The sequence below is a fragment of the Pinus tabuliformis genome, chromosome 7 (genome assembly GCF_031772625.1).
Source record: "Pinus tabuliformis cultivar Carrire ecotype Pingquan chromosome 7, CPIR1, whole genome shotgun sequence".
NCBI lineage: Eukaryota > Viridiplantae > Streptophyta > Pinopsida > Pinales > Pinaceae > Pinus > Pinus tabuliformis.
This window is the reverse complement of record NC_142293.1, coordinates 587,508,537-587,533,996: the sequence shown is the minus strand read 5'-3', so window position 1 is coordinate 587,533,996 and position 25,460 is coordinate 587,508,537. Positions and strand designations below refer to the sequence as shown.

The following is a 25,460-nucleotide window of genomic DNA, read 5'->3' as shown; positions in this document are numbered from 1 at the left end:
CAGAAAGAAGCTACAAAATGTTAGTCTCCTTCAGAAATTTCGAACCCTTTAATGATGTTGCTTAGTACAGAGAATTTTGCCTCAAATTTCTACAGGAAACATATGTATTATCTCAGCTTCAGAATATGATGATTGATCTCCAATCTGTCCTCCTGAAAACACTGATATATGGTGCCAAATCTGAGAACAATCACCCCTGAAATCTCAGCCCTCCCTCAAGAATATATTATTAGCATATTAGTCTTCTTCCAAAAGTCTTCTATGAACCCCATTCCCAATACATCTTTCCAATAATAAAAAAACCTATTTTTACTAGGTATCCCCTATTTTACTAAATACCTTTTTTAGAACCCCCAATACATATAAATGCCCCCATATAACTGCAATATATTGACTCTATTTTTTAGAATTGTAAAACCCCTTTATGAATGAATGTTTTGAGATTGTGGTCAACAAGGTGAAGTACTTGTGCACAAAGATTGGATATGTTTGTTATAAAAACCAATTTCTGAACTTCAAGGAATCCACAGGAAATAAAAAAAAAAAAAAAAATATATATATATATATATATATATATATATATATATATATATATATATATAGATATATATATATATATATATATATATATATAAGGCTTGAGCCTTAGGTATAGGATTTGATGATTCCTATACCTCATGTCTCCTTAGATGCAATAGGTGTTCTTGTTGTTGTGATGGAAGCCTTTGCCTCCTCCCTTATTAGCCCAAATATTTTTGGAGAGATTTATCATGACGTTGTTATGCATTAGATGATGAACCCCAACAAGATGAATGTAGATGGGGTGGCAGCTAGAACCTTAGTTCATATTTGAAATCTAGTAGTGTTAGCCATTACCTTGGTCAACAATTTTTGAATTAATTTTCCACTCTCTAAATGACCATGTCCAAAATATTCTTGTGTCAAGCCTGGAAGTTGAAGGGGATACCAATGAATTTACATCTTTGACCTTGTTGAATTCAGGATCAGAGTTGATCAGCTAACAAACCAATGTGGTCTCACAAACATTGTCTGGAACACTTGGTTGTGTTTTGACACATTGAATTCATGATCATGAATCTGGGTAGGTTTGAATGCAATCCATCAGTCATTCATCTTCCTTCGGGATTGTGAGGAATCATCTGCAAAATGCCATTAATTGGCTACTTGGTTCCTTGTTTAGGGAGGGGAGTGACTTTGATTAAACCTTGTCCACTCTATGTGATATATATCAGGTAGCCCAATGATTCAACTACCATTAATTACAGAGCTGGGTTAATAGGATCTCTTGTTAGATAGATGTAACATGTTGTACTTCTGTTTTTCTTTTGGTGATACATAGAAAATGGAAAAAGGATTAATAATTTCTTTATTAACTCAGAAAACTCAACAATTTATCTTTTAACCCTATTACCATGCAATATTCTGGCAAATCATACCAGGTTTCGAGGTTTATTGTCCAGGAAAGATTTTCCATGTTTGTTATAAAAGCTAGATTTTGAACCAAGAGAAATCTACAAGACATAAAACAAGATATAACTTATAAGGTGTTGAATTAGATTTAATGAGAAATTTATAAAGACCATCCAAATAAGGTGTAGGAGGCAGACAAAAAATGGAGCCAATACTCATAATAACCCTTTTTTTTTATTGTATCAAAACTTGCTTTTGAGGCCAGGCTATTCTTCCATGATGTAATTTTAGTAACTTAGTTGAGTGATGAGACTTAGGCCTAGTTGATTTGGTCCAATATTTATTACATATGTAAGTTTATTACAATGAGGTGGGTGAAATATTATCACTCTCCTAACTCATAAAATATTTCTATCCACCAATTTTATACTCTTGTATATACCTAATATAATATAGAGTGTACAATTTGATTTTCTCTCGCACTTTCCTTCTTGTGCAATTGTTCTCATTGCTCTTTCAATTCATGCACATATCAATAAGATTTATTTTCTTGTTTCTATTGTAGTATGAGTTTTGTTTTGGGTTGAGGTATTATTTTTCTTTCTTCTGATAAAGTGTATTCCTATTTATTCAGTTTAATTGTCTTGCATTCAATTCTTTCAATGAGTGGGTATTGGCTATAGGATCCACAGACAGAACAATGAAAAATTTTGATCTGTGCAAGATAACCAATGCTTTTCATACCTTTTCTTGTCACAAGTATGTGATTTGTCTAGTTCTAATTCATTTTCTTGTTTATGGAAGTATTATCCTAAATTTCTATGATGTATGTGGAAACTTGAAATGTTATATCTCTTTATGTGGAGGTACTTTGACATTAAAATGAAAATGGATTTCTTAAAATAGAATATAAGGAACTGAATATCCATTTATTCTTCTTAAAATGCATTGTAAAGAAGAGAGTTTTCCTCTTAGTATTTTTACCATTTTATTTGGTAGAACACATGGTAGAGAATGATGCACTGCTCCTTTTCTCATTATGTTTGGAATTTATACCGATTGACTGAGTATTTTGTGTAGCTTCATTGTTGTTTGTTTTATACCTATAACTTCATTTCTATTTTGTGTAGTTACCAATAGAAATTAAGCTTCATTATACCAATAGCTTCATTTTTATTTTACACAAATAGTTAGTTTTGTGTAGCTTCATTGTTGTACAATGTTGATCATAAGAGAGTATTAATTCCTATGGTTATGGAAAATATGGATGAGCATTAGGATCTGGAGATATTGGGGTTGTCTTTGTTTTTGAAACGAATATTTTTTAGGATGTAAATGAATATGAAAGAAGAAAATCAAGTGGGTACATTTGGTTAGATACATTGGAAGGGGGTATAAATGACATAGTTTTAGAAACAATTCCAAAATTCCATTTGTGTGGCATATATGACATTTTTTGTAGGTATGTGGAGATAACATGCGAAAATGATACTATGGAGTACAGCTAGTTAATGATGCACTTATTTTTATTTTTTTGGACTCACAAAGGAGAGACAAGGCCAAGATGCAACCAATCAATCATTATGTTAGTAGGAGGTTTACTTCCTCTATACCCTAAGGACCATGGCATATTGGGGCATGTTAACCACCCACATGTATGGGTAACCATAGGATAATTTTTTTCTTCTATGATGCAATTTTCCAGCTAGTTGTCATACATTATTTATTATATGTTTTCTTTTTCTTTCCATTTGTTTTCACAAGATATCTACAACTTGATCTTTTTAGATTGTAACTTAGTTGACATGATTGTTATTAAGTTCCCAAGGTGTTCTTTTTCTATGGTGATGTTTTATTTGTTTTGTTTATACAGGTCATTTGGCCACATAGTGGCCACTATCACCCAACTGAAGAAAACTTGTTCGAGTTTCTTGCTTTTCTGGGGGAAATAGCATTGACATAGTTGATGTTGAGGTATATGTCGTATAAATATTTTATATTCTATTTTAGTTTATATTCCAGTTTTCATCGTATTTTATGTCTTATACTCTGCATTATATCTTCTTTCATTTCAGAAGAGGAACTTAGTATTGATGGTCAAAAGCAAGATTTGAAGAAAGAGAACAATAACACTGAAGCGACAAATGCAGAGAGAGAGAGAGAGAGAGAGAAAAGAGCCAATCTAGTGATACCCTTAAAGATAATATCATGCATGAGACACACACATAAAGACTGATGATCAAGTCCTCAAATTTGGTGAATTCACCTACAATTCCTTTGCAACATAATGATAATGTTTTGAAATGATGAAACAATATTTCATGTGTAAATTTTAGTCCAACCAATATTAATTTGGAAATTTGTATTTTAATACTTGACATTTCATATAATATAATTTATGTGATTGAAGTTATTTATAGTTGCACTTGATATTATTTAGAATTGTAATTAACATATGTAACTTTCTGTTTTCATATTAGATGAACATGTACATTGTATGACATTTTTTTAATTTAGTCGCAAAATAATACTAATTAATTTATGTTGATTAATAATAAACACATAAAATCAATTTAAAACTACTAAATAAGTATTTTATATTGATTAATGATGAACACAAATAAAATGAATATATGACTAAATTAGTCGTTTATAATGATTATTAATGAAAGTAAATGAAATAATTATAAACTATTAAATTAGTTGTTTATATAATGAATATGAAACTACCAAAAAAATATAAATGACTACTACAAATTATAAGTTTGTGATTACAAATGACGACTAAATTTTGTATATATATGACTGTTAGTAGCTAATTTACAGTGTCTTATAACATGACCAAAATTTAGTCATATTTCTTTGGTCATTAATTGGTTTCAAAGGATGAATAAATTTTCATATATATGACTATTAGTAGCTAATTTATAATATCTTATAACATGACCAACATTTTGGTCATTAATTGGTTTTCTCAGGCGATCATATAGTAATATATTTTGTTGTATATTTGGTCATTAATTGTGGCAATTAATGACTAAATCAATGACCAAATTAATGACTAAATATACTACTAGATGATAAAATTGAAACAACCAATTAATGACTAAGCTAAAAATGACTAAAAGTTGGTCTCATTATAAGATACTGTAAATTAGCTACTACTAGTCACCGATTGAAAAATGGTCGTTTATATGCAAAACGTAGTCATTCTTTTAGTAACTAATTAGCCATATTGTACTAGTGTATCGACCTACTTCTGTTGTGTGGAGGAACCCTTCCCGGGGGACATGGATGTGGCCATGATCTTCCCCTTACTTTGAGAGTGAATCAAAAAGAAAACAATTTTCTCAGTATGGGAGATGATCTTACTACATTGCTTAACAAAGATCAAAGAGATGGCGGTAGGCGAGGCTACCTCTGGTATCTTGTATAACTTATTGTCCAAAGAAATAATAACAGTGTGAGGCCTCGACTCATACACAGCATGATGCTTCCACAAGTGTGGTTGGCCTAATAATACATCACAAATTTCAAGAGGAGAAACATCACACAATACCTCATATGTCAAGGGCTTGATGTTGTAGGGAAGACGACACTATTGGCTGACACAAAGATCTTGTCCTTAGTCAAGATACCTGATGGTGTATGGATGTAGATGTGGTGTGGTCAGTAGGCCCAACTGCTTCATGACCTCTACTTGAATGAGGTTATTTTGGCTCTCGTTTTTGACAATGAATTGCAATAGAGAACCCTTCACCCACATATGTGAGTGGAAGAGACGCTCCCCCTCCTCTGGATCTTCGGGCTCAATCTTCTAGATCTTGGTGGTGGCAACAATGGCACTGGGCTCTACATCAATAGTCTTCTTCCCTTTGTGTTGGAATAGGGGGTCCTAACCTAGGTTTGAAGTTAATTGCGCCAACCAACAAAACCCTACACTGTTGGCCCTTTCGGCAAAAACCCGTGTAGCGCAGGTTGCAGTCTCACCCAAAGCAGTATTGGGGGATGCAAGAACCAAGTTTCTGCATCCAGAGACTAGTGTGGTGTCTTCCAGCACCTTGGACCTGACTTCACACATATCGCTACACTTCTAGGGCTTGTTACTGTAAATAAGGTAATGATTCCCTCTGACCTTCCGGAAGGTCCACGATCAGTCTTTGGAGGCCTTAATCAGTCGATTTCCCTACTTTTGCACATCAAAAGGTAACCCTAGATCGGAGTTCGCGTAGATCTACTTAATTCATTAGAAAACATAAGAGAAATGGTCTGAGACTTCGCGGAAGTGGCTAAGCATTCACTTCATACATTATTAAGATAGATTCAAGACATTCGTGTAGCATACAATCATTATTTCATAAAACATGTCATTCATCGACAGCATATAATATAAACAGATATAAACGGAAATACTCAGTAATTCTTAGGAAAACTGTCTTTATTGATCTTCAATATACTAACTACAAACTCTTCTTACCCTACGCACATAGCTGTAGGGGTCCGCGCACTCAGCTTCAGACTCTGCTCAGGCCTCCTATGCACTCAGCTGCAGGAGCCTTCTCTTCTCTCTCTAAGCATAGGAAGAAGAGCTTTCTTGCCTTAGATCTTGCCCAAGACAACAAAAATCTTTCAATGTACCTAATTCTCTATCCAAACTTACTTCTAAGACTCGCTAAGACTCAACTATTTATAGACTTTTTAATACAATGCCATGGTCCGCAGACCATGGGTGGATCTCAAAACTGAATCAAGAATTTACCAAAAATAGGGAGCTAAGCCCTTTTGATTCTTATTCATCTACACGCTCTGTTCCACATATCGCAAAGAATTTACATCTTTTACAAAACTTTATATAAAATTTGGGTTAACTAACCCCAAACTGATCCAGGGGACCCCATCCCAACAGGCCCCCAACACAAAAATCGTGACTCGCCCTTGATTCACTCAGTTGGTTGTTCCACTTTCTAGCGGAGTTCGTTGAATGCCTTGGTCAGTGCCTAAAGCTCCATGGTACTCTATTCTACTGCTTGTTGTACTTCTTGGACTAGTTTCTCTGTGGTTGGCCCCTCTACTGCCAGTTTCGTAGTCCTCTGTGTCTGCTGCATTGCCTTCATCTTCTCATGAATGTTCTATGAAGACTGACAGGCTTCCTTTGTCCAAGGCTCAAGTCGAGCTCTAAGCAAGGACTGCTTTTTTTGCAACTTCTAGATCTACATCAATTTTTTCTTGCCTTCCTACAAGCGCGCGAAATGCTAGACTGGTGCCAATGTTTGCATTCTTGTACTAATCTCATGGTACTGCTGTTGTGCTTCCCTGATTTCTAAGTTCAACTGCTACATTGTAGGATCCTCATGAAGTGTATCCCAGAGGCTCATTTCCTAAATGAAGAGTTGGTCACAACCTTGAACTGCAACATCTTGTTGAGCCATGGATTCTTTTATCACTGCACCTCTTAATTCCCGAACTTCCATCCCTATAGTTAAGAAGTGAATAATATTAGAAAAATGTTTATCAGCTACACGTACCGCAAAGAGTTGCACATCGAGTAACCCTTCCTCCAAATTACTAGGTTCTTCGTCTGTTTCAATTCGCGACAGATGGTCAGGTCCAGCATTAAACCTCCCTGGCTTCACAATGACTTCAAATTCATACTCCTGAAATAATAACAACCATCTACAAATATTTCCCCCCAACACAAGCTTGTTGACCAGGTATTTTAAGGCAGAATGATCTGTATACATCTTGAAATGCCCTCCCAACAAATAATGCCTGAATTTTTGCAGCACATAGACCATGGCCAACCCTTTGCTCTCATTCATTGAATAATTTTTCACAACCTTTGATGACTTCTTTCTAGCAAAGGCTATAGGATGGTCCATTTCTCCTTCGCCTGCCTGAGTTAGCATTGCACCTAATGCAATGCAAGAAGCATCCACATGTACATGAAACAACTTTTTCCAATTGGGACACACCAATATTGGCGCAGTTACCATATTTTCTTTTAACACATTTAAGTTACGCTGACGTTCTTCATCCCAACAGAATGTTGCATCCTTCTTTAGCAGTTTCTCCATGGGTGCAGTAATTTGAGCATAAGCTTTGATGAATTTTCTATAGTATCCCATTTGTCCCAGCGTCGGGTGTAGCTACTTGACGTTCCTAAGGGCCTCCAAATTCACAATCACCACAATATTTGCAGGGTCTACCATCAATTCTTGCTTGCACACAACATGATCGACCAAGATCCCAAAAGGAACACAGAATATACATTTTTTCAAATTCAGCGCTATCTAGTATCTTTGACATGTATCCAACATAAGGCACAGACTTGCTACATGGTGCTTCACCAATCCAAACATTGTCCAGTCACCAAATTACACTTCCAGGAACTTATGAATGAATTCTTTGAACGCCGCTATGACTACAAGAAAATATTGCAGGTGCTTTCTTCAATCCAAATGACATAACAATGTACTGAAAGCAACCCCACTCTGTCACGAAGGTGGTTTTGCTTTTATCCTCTAGGGAAATCTTAATTTGATGATACCTGGAAAACCCATCAGTAAAGTTCACCAAATTACACTTCCAGGAACTTATGAATGAATTCTTTGAACGCCGCTATGACTACAAGAAAATATTGCAGGTGCATTCTTCAATCCAAATGACATAACAATGTACTGAAAGCAACCCCACTCTGTCACGAAGGTGGTTTTGCTTCTATCCTCTAGGGCAATCTTAATTTGATGATACCCGGAAAACCCATCAGTAAAGGAATAGGCCTCCTTCCCTCTAACATTGTCTAATACTTCATCTATAAATGACGTCGGAAATGGATCGTGAACACATGCATCATTGAGCTTCTGCAGATCTATGCAAATCCTTATTTCGCCCTTTTGTTTCTTCTCTTGGACCACCATTGGGCTCACCCAATCAGACTCTTCAACAGGTTCGATAATTCCTACCTCCAGCATTTTATCCAGCTCTTTGTGAACCTTTTCCTTATACTTAGGATTAAGGCGATAAGGCCTTTGTTTAACAGCCTTCGCGTCCGTCTTCAATGTGATCTTCATAATGCCCAAATCACAAGTATGCCCTTTAAATCTAACAACTTAGTGGGGAAGATATCCTGGTATCGGCAAAGTAATTTAGAAACTTTGTCTACTGTAGCATCGTCCCAATAGTATCCATTCTTCATGAACTTCGGTTCTTCTTCAGTGTCAATGTTTACTTGCTCATTTTCAAAGGTACAGAGATTTCTGGGTTCTATACTTGTGGGCCTTCGACTTCACGATGCCCTTCTGTCTCTGGAATATTTATATTTCGCGGGTCTTCTTCCTCCTCTTCAGCGGCCACATTATAGCATTCCAATGTGTGGCGCAACTGGGTGCTCCAATCTGGTTGGGTCCATTCCATCGATTCCTTCGGCGTCCTGAAGATAACCACTTTAACTTCTTGAAGCACTTCATCAATGCTTGAAAGTCAATATGAAACCCTCCTTCAATACGTCCCATTCAGTAGTTTCATGGCAGAGCTCTGTTTCAAGGTACCATTTCATGGGGATTGTATCCAAGGTATGGCAAAATATGTGTACCCATTCTGGCTACGGTTTTATCCCCCACACTTTAGTCCATTTGGCTAGGTGATCGCGTGGATCATCCTTCCCATTATACTTCTCAATCATTCTGGTATTAGCATGCCCAAACTGTATTCTCCTATAATCTTGCCATCCAACAAAACTATCTTTATGCATACCCCACCATCGTGCAGGCATAACGCACATCACCGATTCCAATGCTTGAAAGCGGTGGTCCTCAGGGACTTCACGCTCAAATTCATCTAAAAACATATCTACGTCAGTCAACCAATCATAATAAGGTAACTTTCTTACCTCCGACATAACAGAGCGTAATTACTTCGTCATCATATTGTATCGTAATGTAGAAACTTTATGCAAGAGGTTTTTCCAATGCTTTAATTCCTCATCTGAATCAGAAGAGCAGGAACTTTCTTGGTCCCATGAAATCCATCCATCTACCATTAGATTGATCCAGTACTGATCTTATGTTGTTATCTTGTAGATTTGATCCAACTCATCGTCACTTTCCACATAATCGCAGACTGGTTCAATATAGCGTGCCCCTTCTGTAGGATCCAGCGGCACTATAACCCTTAGCAACTTTATTTCAAATGACATTGTCCTCTTCTTCAGATTAATGGCCTGTTTCAGCCTCAAAATTCTGTTGCCGAAAAATGGGGAATAACCACCTGGTCCGGACCTTAAAACAGCTTCTTTTCCGTTTAAAGTGATGGCTCCTACTGGGAATAATGGGACCAATTTTCTAGTGTGGGTTTTAAGATGAGAGTAGGTGGTTTATGAGTGCTTTGCAATAGAATAATGATAATCTAAGTGACCTATTCTACAATGCAATTTCTCTAACTAACTTATTCTAATATAAACCCGAGTGTTCTTGTGTGATATGTGATCTACAAGGATATCTATTTAGCATGTGATAATAAAGATTGAACACAACTAAACAGAGATGATAACATAAAAGATGATTCCTTTGACTAAATATTTATTCAAAGGAATTTATAAAATATATCGCATATATGATGATTTATATATGAAAATCACAACCTCGGTTAGGCATCATACAAAAGTGCAATTAATGCTTAATAGAAATAATAAATCTCACATATAATCCATGAAAGTAAAGTTTTGACACTAATTAAATGTAAACAAAATCAATCATACATGATAATAGTACCATATGTGTGAAGTCCTACTCATTTGACAAATGACATAGACCAACTTCTTTCTTCAAATCAAATTGTCTCCCAAGAATACAAAAGTTCATCAACAAAGGAAAGTAGTCTGATATCTACAAGAAACGAACATGTTCCATCATTTCACCAAAGAATTCACAACTTACAATAGTTCATTCTTTGTAAATGTTTTTGATAAAATTCTGGACCCTTCTCTAAATGCATGAGAAGGGTATAAATACTACTCTAACTAAATGTGCAAAAATAGATTATACAAAATTTGAGGAGGTTTCAAACAACCTTCCTCCTAACTAGGTAACTAACTCTAAAAATAAAAAAAGGCTAAATAAACCAAACTAAGAGGATGACTTGCTGTCTTCCATCTTGTCCTTTAAATTGCAAATATCGATCATCAGTTGAATTTGAGGAGGTGGCTCGAAATGAGTTATGAGTTGTCCGGTGAAAATCGCATCGGTGAGTGGTGGCAACATCCTTTGAGTCATGTGAAGGGAATAGTTAAGGGTCATAATCTGGCTATGTGGCTTAACCTGATACTACCAATAAGACTCCCAATTATTCATTATCAGTTTCATAATTACCTCTCTCTGACTCCCTGCCTTTTCTTTCCAGCCTTTATATAGAGTAGTTAAATCAAGAATTTCTTTCGTATTTCCTTCCTTGATGAGATTGGTGGTGAACATGATGTGGTTCACTGCTTTGACGATGTTCTTTGATACTCCAGCTGCCCTTGTGACTGCTAGCTCAGCCTATTTGATTCTAGCATCCCAATCTGTAAAGAGAATGTCTTTATGAGTTTCTTCAATCTCAGGTAGATTGGCCTTCTTTCCATCTTCTATTTCTTGCCACTCAATGAACTCGGAGATTCTAGTGTTTAAATCATTAAACTTCATTCTCTGGTCAATTTCCTTGTCTGTTAGATGGTTGCTAGTATTCAGATAGGGAGTAATATGTGACATCTTTTGGCAAAAATACTCTTGTTGTCTCACCAGAAGGGAATTTAATTCCAAGGCTTCTTTGATGAACCCCTAAGTAGTGGGAACGTCCTTTTATCTTTTCATGGATTGCTGCATTTCCTGGAGTTGCATGTTTTTGGCCGATATATCGGCCTCATGGCTTATTTTCAAAACTTCCATGTCTTGTTGCAATTTCTTTAGTTGCTCCCCCACCTGCCTGTTTGCACTTGCTTTCTCTTCCTCGAGCTATGCAATTCTCTCCTCTTTCTCCCTTGGCAGAGTAGAGACCTCAGTAGCCTTGTCCATAATGGCTGATGTGTATGCTCCCATGAACTATGATAGCCTAGTTCATCTCTAAATTCGTGAAATCTTTGAAAATCTCCAAGTTTCAGATTCGCTTTTGCCCATTCGAATGCTTGTTCGAAAGATACAACTGACTGTAACAAATCCTCAAAATGATTATCGTCATGATTGTATGGCTTGAGTTTAACTCCAGTAGTGACATTGTATGCCACTTTCTTTGGATCAAATTGCCTCTTAGGCAATGTATGAAGCCCGAGGGCTTCCATATGTGCTAATTCCTTAGTGGCATGAATAAAATTGGCTAAAGCAAAAGAATCGCATTTGACAGGGAAAATAGGCCATAATTACTTATTGTCGTCTTTGAGAACTTTAGTCAGGCCCTTTCCCACAGTCTAGTAGGCAATCTCTCATGCTAATAACTTATCAGAAACATATAGAGGAAGGACGTGTGGATCAATTGTTCTACCAAAAACTCTTATATAGGTGAACCACTCTTCAATAAAATACTTTCCAACAGTAAGCAAGTCTGTTGTAGCTTCTTGGGAAAACCTAGGGGCTTTCTTATTGAAAATCATTTGATGCAGGGGCAACACAACAGCATGTAATATCTTATAGAAGTGAGGTATGTAATGTGACTCCCATATTTGTTTGTGATTGAGATGGATTGGGGAAGGATCTTGTAAGGTCCATTTCCAACCCATGGTTGGAAATTTTGTGCAAAAACAGATAACATCCATAATGTAGGCACTAAAATAGAAGGGAGGGAGGTTATTTGAAAAGGAGGCTTCCTTCTGTCAATATTCAATAATGGTGGTGGCTAGGTTTTCAAATAGGATAGAATGCCAATTCATGATATGGGAATTAACACAGGCATCAATCAGAGGAATCCATTCAATTGAAAACTTAGTATTGTTGGGTAGCCCATACAATCTACATAACATGGCTACTGCATAGTTGTAGGGGTTTGCTAAAGAGGCTATAGCATACATACCCGATTTTTCATACTTGAATTTGTTGTCCAACACCCTCCAACCTAAATTAGCTTGAAGGGGTCTGGATTCTTCTTTGCGAAGGTAGCCACAAATGTACTGTCATAGATATCATGGGGATAAGGTATGTGGTACATCTTCTTCAGATCCTCTGCTTTGAATGACCCAATGAGCTCCATCTTTGAATTATTGAACTACCTATCTTCAATGATAAGGTTTTCAATCACCCACCTGATCATATCTATATAGGGGAGGATTTTAGCCCTTGCTCCTATCCTATGAAGGAATGAACAAGAAGCATCTCTACATTGAAGTTCTGAAGGCCTTTTTGAGTCATTTGTTGCTCTCGTAACAGTGATTTTAGGACGCTCGTCCTCTAGCCTATTGTAAATTACTTCCCAAGCTGTTGCGCCTCTGGTAGCATCACAAACTGTATCAGCAAAGATAGGAGCCATCTCTGTAAACTCAGCTTCAACAATGGTCTGTTTTCTCTGTTTCTGCATCACCTTTCTTAGGGACATGTCTTTTGTCACTTTCCTAAGATAGACAAGATATATCAGCACAGACGATATCTAGTAATTAATATTGAAAGCTTCTATGAAATGACTTTGGATCGTGAGAAGGGTTTTAATGAGATACTCGATTATAACTACCCATAACCAAGAAAATGATTATCCTTCCTCGGGCTGCTAAATATTTAATAACTTGTCAACTCGTTTGTTTTATCATTTAAAACGTAATTATTCCACACGTTTTACCTGACTTAATCGTGCATTGCAGTCTTAAAAGGGATACAGTATAGCGTTACCAGATGTATTAAGCGAAATGTGATTGCGGAGATTGCAATATCGCATTTCGCAAATCGTTTGTGGTTGTTCTAATGGCATGGTCAAGTTTCTTGCGAACTATGAGAAGTGCAAAATGCGATTGCGAAATGACAAGGTGATGTTATCGTAGCAGGAGACCTAATCACATATCACACTTTTGTAAAGGTTTTTTAACATGGTCATGTGGAAAAGTGTGATTTGCGATCTGCGATATGGATTTCATCCTTAGTTAGTTTTGCAAGGTTTTGCTAGGAATTTTCTTAGAGTTAGGGTTTTATTATCCTAAGCCTAAAAATTTAAAAGGGTCCCCATTTACAATTCTAAGCCTAGCTATTGTTTGTTATAAATGGGGGGGTTGTTTCATAGTACAACAATTGGTGATTCACTTGGGAGAACTAGTTATCTCTGAGTAGTTTTCTGAAATTTCTAAAAACTTTCAAAGTAATTAGGGTTATAAGAATAATGATTACATGAGTTATAAAGTAAACAACATGTCTCTGGAATCATCATTACTTGCTCAGCTTATTTACTTAATTACTTTACTCTTGTAATGATAGAAGTATAAACATTTTCATCAGCCAATAAAGTTTAAAGAAATATAGTAGGTGATTTTTGCAGATTAGTTTTTTGTAGTTTACTCATTTATCACAGATAGAGCCTCTATTGCCAACAGGCATTCATAGCCTCGACAAGGTTATCTTTTAACCAACAATGATTCATTGTCCCATCTGTATGAATTTTCAAATTTCAAAATGATATTCACTTGGATTGAATCTCACTTGGACCTTGTCCTCTTTTTCCTTTTTTGAATGTAATTTTTCTCTTTTTTGGTTTCTTAAAAGACATTGTCTAGGTGTGGTAACCTACTAATGACAATGCCATTCACTGGTTGTAACTAAACTGAACAAGCTGGCTCTTGATGAGACCCCTTGTCTTCTGATCGAGGAGACCATTAGCTATTACCCTGTTTGGTATGCAGTATTGGTAATATCAGTTTAATCACTTCCCTATGAACATGGTAAACAAGCTCGTAATGAGACTTTTTATCTTTTAAGTTTTTTATATTTTAGAATTACACTCTGAAAAAGGAAAATTTTAACAGATGGGGTGGATCATTGGCTCTTTTGAGAGTTTTGGGTGATAATGATAGAGTTTTTTAAGATGCTGATTTGCAAAAATCCTTACTAAGTTAAAGATTCTTTTCTAGACTGATAACAAAACCCTCATATTCTATGAAGATAAGAGTTTGCTCGTGAAATAAATGTTTTAAGCAAGGTCAAGTTTTTCCAAAGAAATCAAGTTTAATTTAGTACTCAAATGTCCTAATTATTCCTTTTAACTCTTACTTTCTTATAAAAGCGAAAAAACAGAAATGTTATCAAAGATTTTATTTTGAAAAGCCAAAAGTAAATACTATTTGACCATTATTTTCCTAGAAAGCAATATGTTACAAAATTGGAAGAGGTTACCTCCTAGGAGAAGTACTTTTTCAAAATTTGCCCATTAACTTACCTGATAAGTCTTGTAAAAGACACGTTGATTGTCCAATTTTTTCAATGATCTGAAAAGGGTCAAGCCATAGTCTTTGGAATTTGGTATGTCTACCCTTTTCCTCGTGTGCTTTGTCCCATTTTAGAATTAAGTCACCTACTTCAAGATTTTTGTGACTAGAAGAAGTTGTGTCAAAAGAGGCTTTGACTAATTGTTGATGATGGAAGTGGGTTGCTTTAGCCTTTTCTCTTTCTTCTTCAAGCTTGAGAATTTGAAATTGTCTAGCCTAGAGAGAAGATGAAGGGTTTTCGTCAATGAATTTCACTAGGGAAGGAGATGGGATTGCTACGTTTTTGGGAATAATAGCTTCTTTTCCATAAAATAAAGTGAAAGGAGAAGAACCAATAGAGGCTTTCTGAGTAATCATGTCTGCCCATAGAGAAAATGTTAATGCTTTGTGCCAATTCCTGTGATTTTGATCAATCATCCTTTTGATAATTCTAATGAGGTTCTTGTTTGTTGATTCTGCTAATTCATTACCTTGCAGATAATAATTGGTTGAATATTTTAACTTGAAACCTCGCTTAAGAGAAAATTCTACCATTGTATTTCCAAAAAAGTAAGATGCATTGTCAAACATTAAAGTTGAGGGTAAGCCAAACCTGGTAATTATGTACTGATCAATGAAGTCTATAATATTTTTTGTATTAGCTATCTTTAATGGGACATATTCTACCCACTTAGTAAAGTAATCAATAGTTGTAAGGATGTATCCATGCTGTTTGGAAGAGTTAGGAACAATCTCACCAATTATGTCTAATCCCCATTATTTGAATGGTTGTTGGATGTTAACTGGTTGTAAATGGAATGTTGGCTTTCTTTCTCTTCCAGTTGTGGCTTGACAAGTTTTGCACTTCCTTGCATATTCATGTGCATCTTTAAATACCGTTTGCCAATAATACCCTGCATGTAGGATTTTGTGAACCGTGGTATTTCCTCCAAAATGTCCTCCAGCTAATCCATCATGTAATTCCTGCATGACCTTTTCGACTTCAGGTTTCTCTAGGAATCTCAGCAATACCGAATCATAATTCTTCCTAAACAATACATCATTGACTAGTTCATACTGATTTGATTTTAATCTTAAAGCTCGCTTTGTTTTATAATTAAGATGCATAGGAGCATATCCAGTTTTTAGATAAAATTTCAAATCAACGTATTGTGATTGCTTCTCATTGAGATTTACCTCTGATATTTGTTCTTCATTACCTTGATATTCTTCTGGTGGTAACTGGAAAGCTCCTATTAACATCCTGCAAAAACCTTGGCCCCTGACAATTTTAGTTGGTCGGATTTCTACATCATATTCTTGGTGTGTAGTTACCCAATTAGTTCTTTTCTCCCCTACTTCTCTTTGGATCAATAATTGTCTTACTGTCTTTGTATGGGTTTTAAGAAGAAAAGGTCTGAAATGTTTCAAATTTTTAAAAATAGCGAATGTTTTTTTCTCTACAGCTGAATAACTTAATTCGGCGCCTTGTAAGTTAGAACTGAAAAAGGAGATAGGTGCCTCAACATTTTCATTATTTAGTTGTGTCAAAACTGTTGCATATGATGTATCAAATAAGAAAGTATATAATACAAAAGGTTTGACAAAGTTTGGGGTTGTCAATGAGGGAGCATTAATAATAGCTTTTTTAATCAATTAGAATGACTCCCTTTCATCCTTGTTCCATTTGAAAACTGCATTTTTTCTTATCATCACTTGAAGAGGTAAAACAATTTGTGAAAAATATGGGCAAATATTTTTACAAAATTTATTTGGCCTAGGAATGATTGCATGTTTTTCTTGTTGTGAGGGAGGGGAATTTTTTCAATCTATTGGACTCTATCAGGATCAATGTAAATTCCTTTCTTGGATACTATAAACTCAAGGAGTTTTCCTTCTAGTAAAGAAAAATAGGATTTTTTGGGATTTAAGGAAATGTCGTATTTCTTACATCTTTCAAAAATATGTTTCAGGTCAACTAAATGATTGTTCCTATCCTTGGAATAGATTGTGATGTCATCCAAGTAAATAAACACTGATTTGTTTATTAGACCTCTAAAAGCAATGTCCATAGCACGTTGAAATGTGGCACCCGCATTAATGAGTCTGAAAGGCATCTTCTAATAGGCATATGTTCCCCACTTGGTCCTGAATGTTGTCTTTAATCTGTCATCTGGATGGACAAGTATTTGATTATATCCTAAGAATCCATCTAGAAAGGACATTAATTCAGAACCTGCAACTGATTGCAATATCTGTTCCATGGTGGGCAAGGGAAAATTATCTTTTTGGCAAGCTTGATTCAGGTTTCTAAAATCAATACAAATCCTGATATCTCTGTTCTTTTTCCTTACGGGTACCATATTTGATACCCACTTAGAATGTCTAACAGGGAAGATTATTTTGGCTTTCAGAAGCTTGTTCAATTCCGATTTGATTTGACTTTCAAGGTTTGGGTGAATTTTGCGAAGCTTCTGTTGAACTGGCTTTTCATTTGAAGTCATGGGTATGGTATGTTGAATTATAGAGGCATCATAAGTTTTGAGATCTGCATAATCCCAAGAAAAAACGCCTTTATATGTCTTCAACAACCTGATGAATGATATTCTTTCTTCAGATGATAGGCCTAGACCTAGGTTGACATTTTGAGGTTTTTCATTTGACCCTAGGTTTACTACTTCAAATCTCAAAGTAGAACTTTGAGTTTGGAGTTAGTAATTTTCTCAAATCTATCCTTTAGATCATAAAGATCTTCCATTTTGACCACAGACTTTGGGATTGGATTATGATCATGATTAAGTTTGATTTCTAGAACATGGTCATGTTCATCTATGATATGTTCTTCATACGATCCCTCTAATGTAAGGAAATTAACTATATCCGCATCGTTGTTGAATACTCTCCAATTTGTTAAATTGTCAGGAATTGATGGCCTAAATATTAATTCTATTGAAAATCTATCTAAACTAAAATCTTCTGAGTGTATAAGGCTGGATGCCACATGAGCAAGTAAGTCAACACTTGTGTTTCGTAATCTAGGGACTGAAGATATGTTGAAAGAAGAGAAATGAGAAGTCGATTTCTGAGCTAAAGATTGATAGTGTTTAAGGTGCCCAGAGACACAATGAATTGTATTTCTCACCTATTTCGCAATTATCTGCAAATCACCGTATACTTGCAGGTATTTTACATTAAGACTGATTGCTTTATACAGTCCTTGGATTAGTGCTTCATATTCAGCGACATTGTTAGTGCACTGGAATTCAAGTCTGCAGGCCAGCATGGTTTTCTCTCCTTGAAGATTGACAAAAATGCATCATGAACCTGCGTCCTCTAATTTAGAACCGTCGAAATAGAGAATCCAGAACGGAGAGTTATCAGAAACTTTGTCTACTAAATTTAGACATTTGGAAGGATCCGTTTGTGAAAAAATTTCGATTTGAGAGACTACAACATTATCTAAAAAGGGAGACCTTTGAGCATTAAAGGATCCTAAAGAGGACTCGGCTGAGTAGTTTCCAATGATATTATTAGTGAAAGCAACAGGTTTGTTTCTTCCCTCGAGGTCAGTGACCGTATATTTCATTAATTTCTCTCGGTCCACCCGGATTTGGTTAGGTTTACCATTGTGTGGCAACCACATGTGAGACCAATCAGTTGCGAAATAACTGTGCAGATTTTTCAGACCAATCCCTACTGAAAATTAAACCATAAAATTCAGGGACATCGGCTACCCGAATATCAATTATTTGGGAAACTTTTGTATTAGAGGAAAGTCTAATTGAAACTGATGCTATTTCTCCAAGCACCTCAACTTTTTTCATATCTATTTGAACTATGTGCAATGCAGATTTTTGAGTTGTAATGTTCAATTTGGTATACACACCCCTTGAAATTATATTTGAGGAGGCTCCTAAATCAACAAGGTAGTTGTGAACGTTCCTGTTGAAAAATTCATAAGTGAGTAGAAACGGAGGAACATGAGAAATAGACCTATCACCAATCAAAACTAGATCTGAAGGATCTACCTTGTTTGAGGATGAGGGAGGTTTTCCCATATTGTAGGTAGCTTGAGTAACTATAGCAGATGGCAGAGGGGATACTGGAACTACTTTCAATTCCCTTAATAAAATCTTTTGTTGTTGTTTGAGTTTAGTGAGCTCATGCAGCGAGATGTTAGCTCTAGTATTTTTCATGTCTTCCACTATATTGTATTCGACCGTATCTGAGATTACCAATGTTTTTAGGCATTTGGGGAATCTGGAGGGATAGGATCAGTTTGGCTAGTCTTAGATTTCTTAGCTATTGTTTTCTCCTTTATAGGAGTAGCAACTTTCTGCTTGTGATTTGTGATAGACATGTCAGCAAAAAATTTTCTCCTTGTAGTCACTGGCATTGCTTGTGCCTCTTCTTTAGTTGGGAGAATAAAATCCCACATCCTATTTAGTTCAATTTCTTCTTTCGTTTCGACTTCCTCTTCGTTTGGTGAATCTTCTTCTGCTTCTTGGTCATATTTAGCATTTGAAATGGTGTTTGGGGGTTGTGACATAGAAGAAGGGTTCCTTTTGAATGATTGAAAAGGTTTCTTAGGAGCAGAGGATTTTGCAACTTGTTTTTTAATTTCGACCATTTCGTTGGACATCATCTTTAACACTTTCTGAAGGCCTTCAAGATCGAAAGGGTCTTTTGAAGCCTTCTTCTTAGAGTCATCCTTAAATGTCACTTTTTTGGTCTTCCTTTCATCTGTTTGTGATCTTTTTTCCAAAGCTATGATTCTTCTTTCTACAGACAGGGCTTCTTTCATGTTTTCTACAAGGGTAACCTTATTGGCTCTATCTACAAAAATTGCAATATTAGAAGGCAGAGATGATATATACCATTCTATTTGTACATCTACAACAGGTTTAGAGGCAGCTAGGATTTTGTTTAGCAATTTTTTAAATCTGGAGTTGAAATCTTTGATCTTTTCATCTGGATTAGCTTTCAAATTAGAAAGATCATTGGTCAAGGATACTATGGTCCTATCATCACCAAATTTTTCAAGAAACACTTCTTGAAAAGTATCCCAGTCTCTAATTGAACCTGCTGGGAGGGAAAAATACCAAGACCTAGAAGATCCTTGGACAGTATAAGGAAATAGTCTAATTACAACATCTTCATGTGCAACCCTATTGAGATTCATGGCTAACATAAAATTATTTAGATGTTCTCCATCCAGGAGAGCATCGTCAGGGTTGTACTTAGGCAGCCATTTTTCTAGGTTTGCTAGGAGTGAATTTGGATTTGCAACCACGACAACACCAGGATTAGTCCAAGGTTGATTTGACATAACTTGAGTTGGGGACTGGGAAAATGGGAAGATCGGTCCAGAAGTAGGTATAGATGGCAGAGAACTTACTACTGGATTAGTACTGATAATTGTAGTACTAATTAGAGAAGTGGATGTTTGAGAAGTCGTGGATTGGATAGAAGTGGATGGAGTATTAAATGGATGGAAAGGTGATGTGATCTCGCTAGTATTTGATTCATATGCTGATGAAGTGACTTTCCTATGTCGTGGAGGAATGGGGAACTCGAGTCTCTCACTTTGCAATCTAGTCAATACATTAGTTTGTTGTAATAAGGAGGTAACACTCTCTTCAAATACTTTGGGTCTCTGTAGTTTCTCTGCAGAAATGGATATCTTTTCCAATTTTTGTATCAAATAATGAACTTCGAGAGACTCAGGAGTGTAATCTAGGGAGGTGGTCGCCTTACTACTTCAGGAGACAAGGGAGATGTGTCTACAACTTCAAACTTCTGATCAGGAGATTCTGAACGAGTTTGAGAAGGTGTAGAAATGGTGGAGGGGTTTTGACTCTTATGAATGATTTTCGAATGATTTTTAGCTTCATCTGCCATTCACAGTTGAAGGCCCTCCTTCTAGCGCCAAAATGTAGCGGCCTCAAAATTTTGTTGCCGAAACATGGGGGATAACCACCTGATCCAGACCTTAAGACAACTCCTTTTCCATTTAAAGTGGTGTCTCCTACTGGGGATAATGGGACTAGTTTCCCAGTGTGGGTTTTAAGATGAGAGTGGGTGGTTTATGAGTGCTTTGAAATAGGATAATCATAATCTAAGTGACCTATTCTACAATGAAATTTCTCTAACTAACTTATTCTAATATAAACCCGGGTGTTCTTGTGTGATATGTGATCTACAAGGATATCTATTTAGCATGTGATAATAAAGATTGAACACAACTAAACAGAGATGATAACGTAAAAGATAATTCCTTTGACTAAATAGTTAGTCAAAGGAATTTATAAAATATATCGCATATATGATGAGTTATATATGAAAATCACAACCTCAGCTAGGCATCATACAAAAGTGCAATTAACGCTTAACAGAAATAATAAATCTCACATATAATCCATGAAAGTAAAGTTTTGCCACTAATTAAATGTAAACAGAATCAATCATACATGATAATAGTACCATATGTGTGAAGTCCTGCTCATTTGACAAATGACATAGACCAACTTCTTTCTTCAAATCAAATTGTCTCCCAAGAATACAAAAGTGCATCAACAAAGGAAAGTAGTCTGATATCTAAAAGAAACGATCATGTTCCATCATTTCACCAAAGCATTCACAAACTTACAATAGTGCATTCTTTGTAAATGTTTTTGATAAAATTCCGGACCCTTCTCTAAATGCATGAGAAGGGTATAAATACTACTCTAACTAAATGTGTTAAAATAGATTATACAGAATTTGAGGAGGTTTCAAACAACCTTCCTCCTAACTAGGTAACTAACTCTAAAAATAAACAAAACTAAGAGGATGACTTGTTGTCTGCTAGCTTATCCTTTAAATCGCAAATATCAGTCATTGGTTGAATTTGGGGAGGTGGCCCGAAATGAGTTCTGAGTTGTCCGGTGAAGATCGCATTGGTGAGCGGTGGAAACATCCTTTGAGTCGTGTGAAGTGAACAATTGAGGGTCATAATCTGGTTATGTGGCTTAACCAAATACTGCCAATATGACTCCCAATTAGTCGTTGTCAGTTTCGTAATTACCTCTCTCTGACTCCCCACCTTTTCTTGCCAGTCTTCATATAGAGCAGTTAAATCAGGAATTTCTTTCGTATTTCCTTCCTTGATGAGATTGGTGGCAAACAGGATGTGGTTCATTGCTTTGATGATGTTCTTTGATACTCTAGCTGCCCTTGCGACTGCTAGCTCAGCCTGTTTGATTCTATCATCCCAATCTGTAAAGAGAATTTCTTTATGAGTTTCTTCATTCTCGGGTAGATTGGCCTTTTTTCCATCTTTTGTTTCCTGCCACTCAATGAACTCGAAGATTCTGGTTTTTAAATCATTAAACTATGTTCTCTAGTCAATTTCCTTGTCTATCAGCTGGTCGCTAGTAGTGAGATAGGGAGTAATATGTGACATCTTTTGGCAGAAATACTCTTGTCGTCTCACCATAAGCGAATTTAATTCCAAGGCCTCTTTGATGAACTCCTTAGTAGTGGGAACGTCCTTGTATCTTTCCATGGATTGTTGCATTTCCTGGAGTTGCATGTTTTTGGCTGATATATCAGCCTCATGGCTTATTTTCAGGACCTCCATGTCTTATTGCAATTGCTTTAGTTGCTCCGCCACCTGCCTATTTGTGCTTGCTTTCTCTGCCTCAAGCTGCGCAATTCTCTCCTCTTTCTCCCTTAGCAGAGTAGAGATATTAGTAGCCTTGTCCATAGTGGCTAATGCGTATGCTCCCTTGAACTGTGATAGTCTAGTTCATCTCTGGATTCCTGAAATATTTGAAAATATCCAGGTTTCAGATTCGATTTTTCCTATTTGAAGGATACGGCTGACTGTAACAAATCCTCAAAATGATTATTGTCATGATTGTATGGCTTGATTTTAACTCCAGTAGTGACATTATATGCCACTTTCTTTGGATCAAATTGCCTCTTAGGCAATGTATGAAGCCTGAGGGCTTCCATATATGTGTTGATTCCTTAGTGGCATGAATAAAATTGGCTAAAGCAAAAGAACCGCATTTCACAGGGAAAATAGGCCATAATGACTTCTTATCGTCTTTGAGAACTTTAGTCAGGCCCTTTCCCACAGTCTAGTAGGAAATCTCTCTTGCTAATAACTTATCAGAAACATATAAAGGAAGGACATGTGGATCAGTTGTGCTACCAAAAACCCTAATATAGGTGAACCACTCTTCAATAAAATACTTGCCAATAGTAAGCAGGTATGTTGCAGCTTCTTGGGAAAACCTAGGGGCTTTCTTATTGAAAATCATTTGATGTAGGGGCAACACAATAGCATGGAATATCTTATAGAAGTGAGGTATGTAATGTGACTCCCATATTTGTTTATGATTGAGATGGATTGGGTAAGGATCTTGTAAGGTCCATTTCCAACCCATGGTTGGAAATGTTGTGCAAAAATAGATAGCATCCATAATGTAGGCACTAAAATAGAAGGAAGGGAGGTTATCTAAAAAGGAGGCTTTCTTCTGTCGATATTCGGTAATGGTGGTGGCTAGGTTGTCAAATAGGATGGAATGCCAATTCATGATATGGGAATTAACACAGGCATCGATCAAAGGAATCCATTCAACTGAAAACTTAGTATTATTGGGTAGCCCATACAATTTACATAACATGGCTGCTGCATAGCTGTAGGGGTTTGCCAAAGAGGCTATAGCATACATACCCGATTTTTCATACTTGAATTTGTTGTCCAATACCCTCCAACCTAGCTTGAAGGGTTCTGGATTCTTCTTTGTGAAGTTAGCCACAAATGTACCGTTGTAGATATCCTAGGGATCGGGTATGTGGTACATCTTCTTTAGATCCTCTGATTTGAACAACCCAATGAGATCCATATTTGAATTCTTGAACTTCCTATCTTCAATGATAAGGTTTTCAATCACCCACTTGATCGTATCTGTATAGGGGAGGATTTTAGCCCTTGCTCCTATCGTATGAAGGAATGAACACGAAGCATCTCTACATTGAAGTTCTAAAGGCTTTTTTGAGTCAATTGTTGCTCTCGTAACAGTGATTTTAGGATGCTCATCCTCCAGCCTATTGTAAATTACTTCCCAAGATATTGTGCCTCCGACAGCATCACAAACTGTATCAGCAAAGATAGGATCCATCTCTGTAAACTCAACTTCAACAATGGTATGTTTTCTCTGTTTTTGCATCACCTTTCTTAGGGACATGTCTTTTGTCGCTTTCCTAAGACAGAAAAGATATATCAGTGCAGACGATATCTAGTAATTAAGATTGAAAGCTTCTGTGAAATGACTTTGGATCGTGAGAAAGGTTTTAATGAGATACTCGATTATAACTACCCATAACTAGGAAAATGATTATCCTTCCTCGGGCCGCTAAATATTTAATAACCTGTCAACTCATTTGTTTTAGCATTTAAAACGTAATTATTCCACATGTTCTACTGGACTTAATCGTGCATCGTGGTCTTAAAGGTGATACAGTATAGCGTTACCGGATGTATTAAACTAAATGTGATTGCAGAGATCGCAATATCACATTTCGCAAATTGTTTGTGGTTGTTCTAATGGCATGGTCAAGTTTCTTACAAACTATGCGAAGTGCAAAATGCGATTACGATATGACAAGGTGATGTTATCGTAGCGGGAGACCTAATCGCATATTGCACTTTTGTAAAGGTTTTTTAACATGGTCATGTGGAAAAGTGTGATTTGCGATCTACGATATGGATTTCATCCTTAGTTAGTTTTGCAAGGTTTTGCTAGGAATTTTCCTAGAGTTATGGTTTTATTATCCTAAGCCTAAAAATTCAAAAGGGTCCACATTTACAATTCTAAGCCTAGCTTTTGTTAGTATAAATGGGGGGGTTGTTTCGTAGTACAACATGACCCCATTCATATCAATTGCCTAGTCGATTCCTAGGAACGTGGGGTAGGGATTATTGTCATCGACAATTCCTATAACTTCAAAGTCCATTATTGCACTCGCACCATCAATATCAACCGTTACTCCATATAAGCATCCCATGGGGATGATTTTCTGCTGATTCGCCATCCTAAGCTGAATCGAAGACCACTGCAGCACAGGTTTCTCTATCCTTTCCCATGTCTGCTTTGGTAAAACATTCACATTGGACCCCAAATCCAAAATGACCTAGTCCATTTCATAATCACCTATCTATGTTGTTAGCTGCATCTCTCACCTGGTTCGCGCCTTATGATCACCGATCTTTCTAACCACGCACTACTCCGAAGGAGTCTTTTCCTTATTAGCGCACTTGTCTATTAGTTCCTGCAGTCCTTCCATAGCCTTCCTATCACGTAGTAACTTTATGCAAGTCTCCAAAAAGGTAGTGAGTATAAAAGGATCAACCTCTTGTGTCGCATTGGTTTCTTGCGTCTTGTCCTGGCTTCGTGAGGTGGAGGCCTTAGCGAAGCTCTTCTTGGCTTCCATGAATGTTTCCTTAGCGCGATTAAGGTCAATGCCAGCTTCCTTCTTTGGAGCTTTGTGGACCCATTCATATTCTTTAGGTTTCTTACCTTTATCAACGTCAGTCATCATACCACTTCTTAGTACAATATTAATGCTTGGATCCTCC

The 25,460-nt window shown here is 36.4% G+C and overlaps 1 pseudogene; it reads right to left on the bottom strand.

The window, feature by feature from the left end:
- LOC149248803 (DNA mismatch repair protein MSH5-like) overlaps positions 1 to 22,577 on the bottom strand; it is a 47,439-nt pseudogene extending 24,862 nt beyond the window's left edge.
- Between the last annotated feature and the right edge of the window lie 2,883 nt (positions 22,578 to 25,460).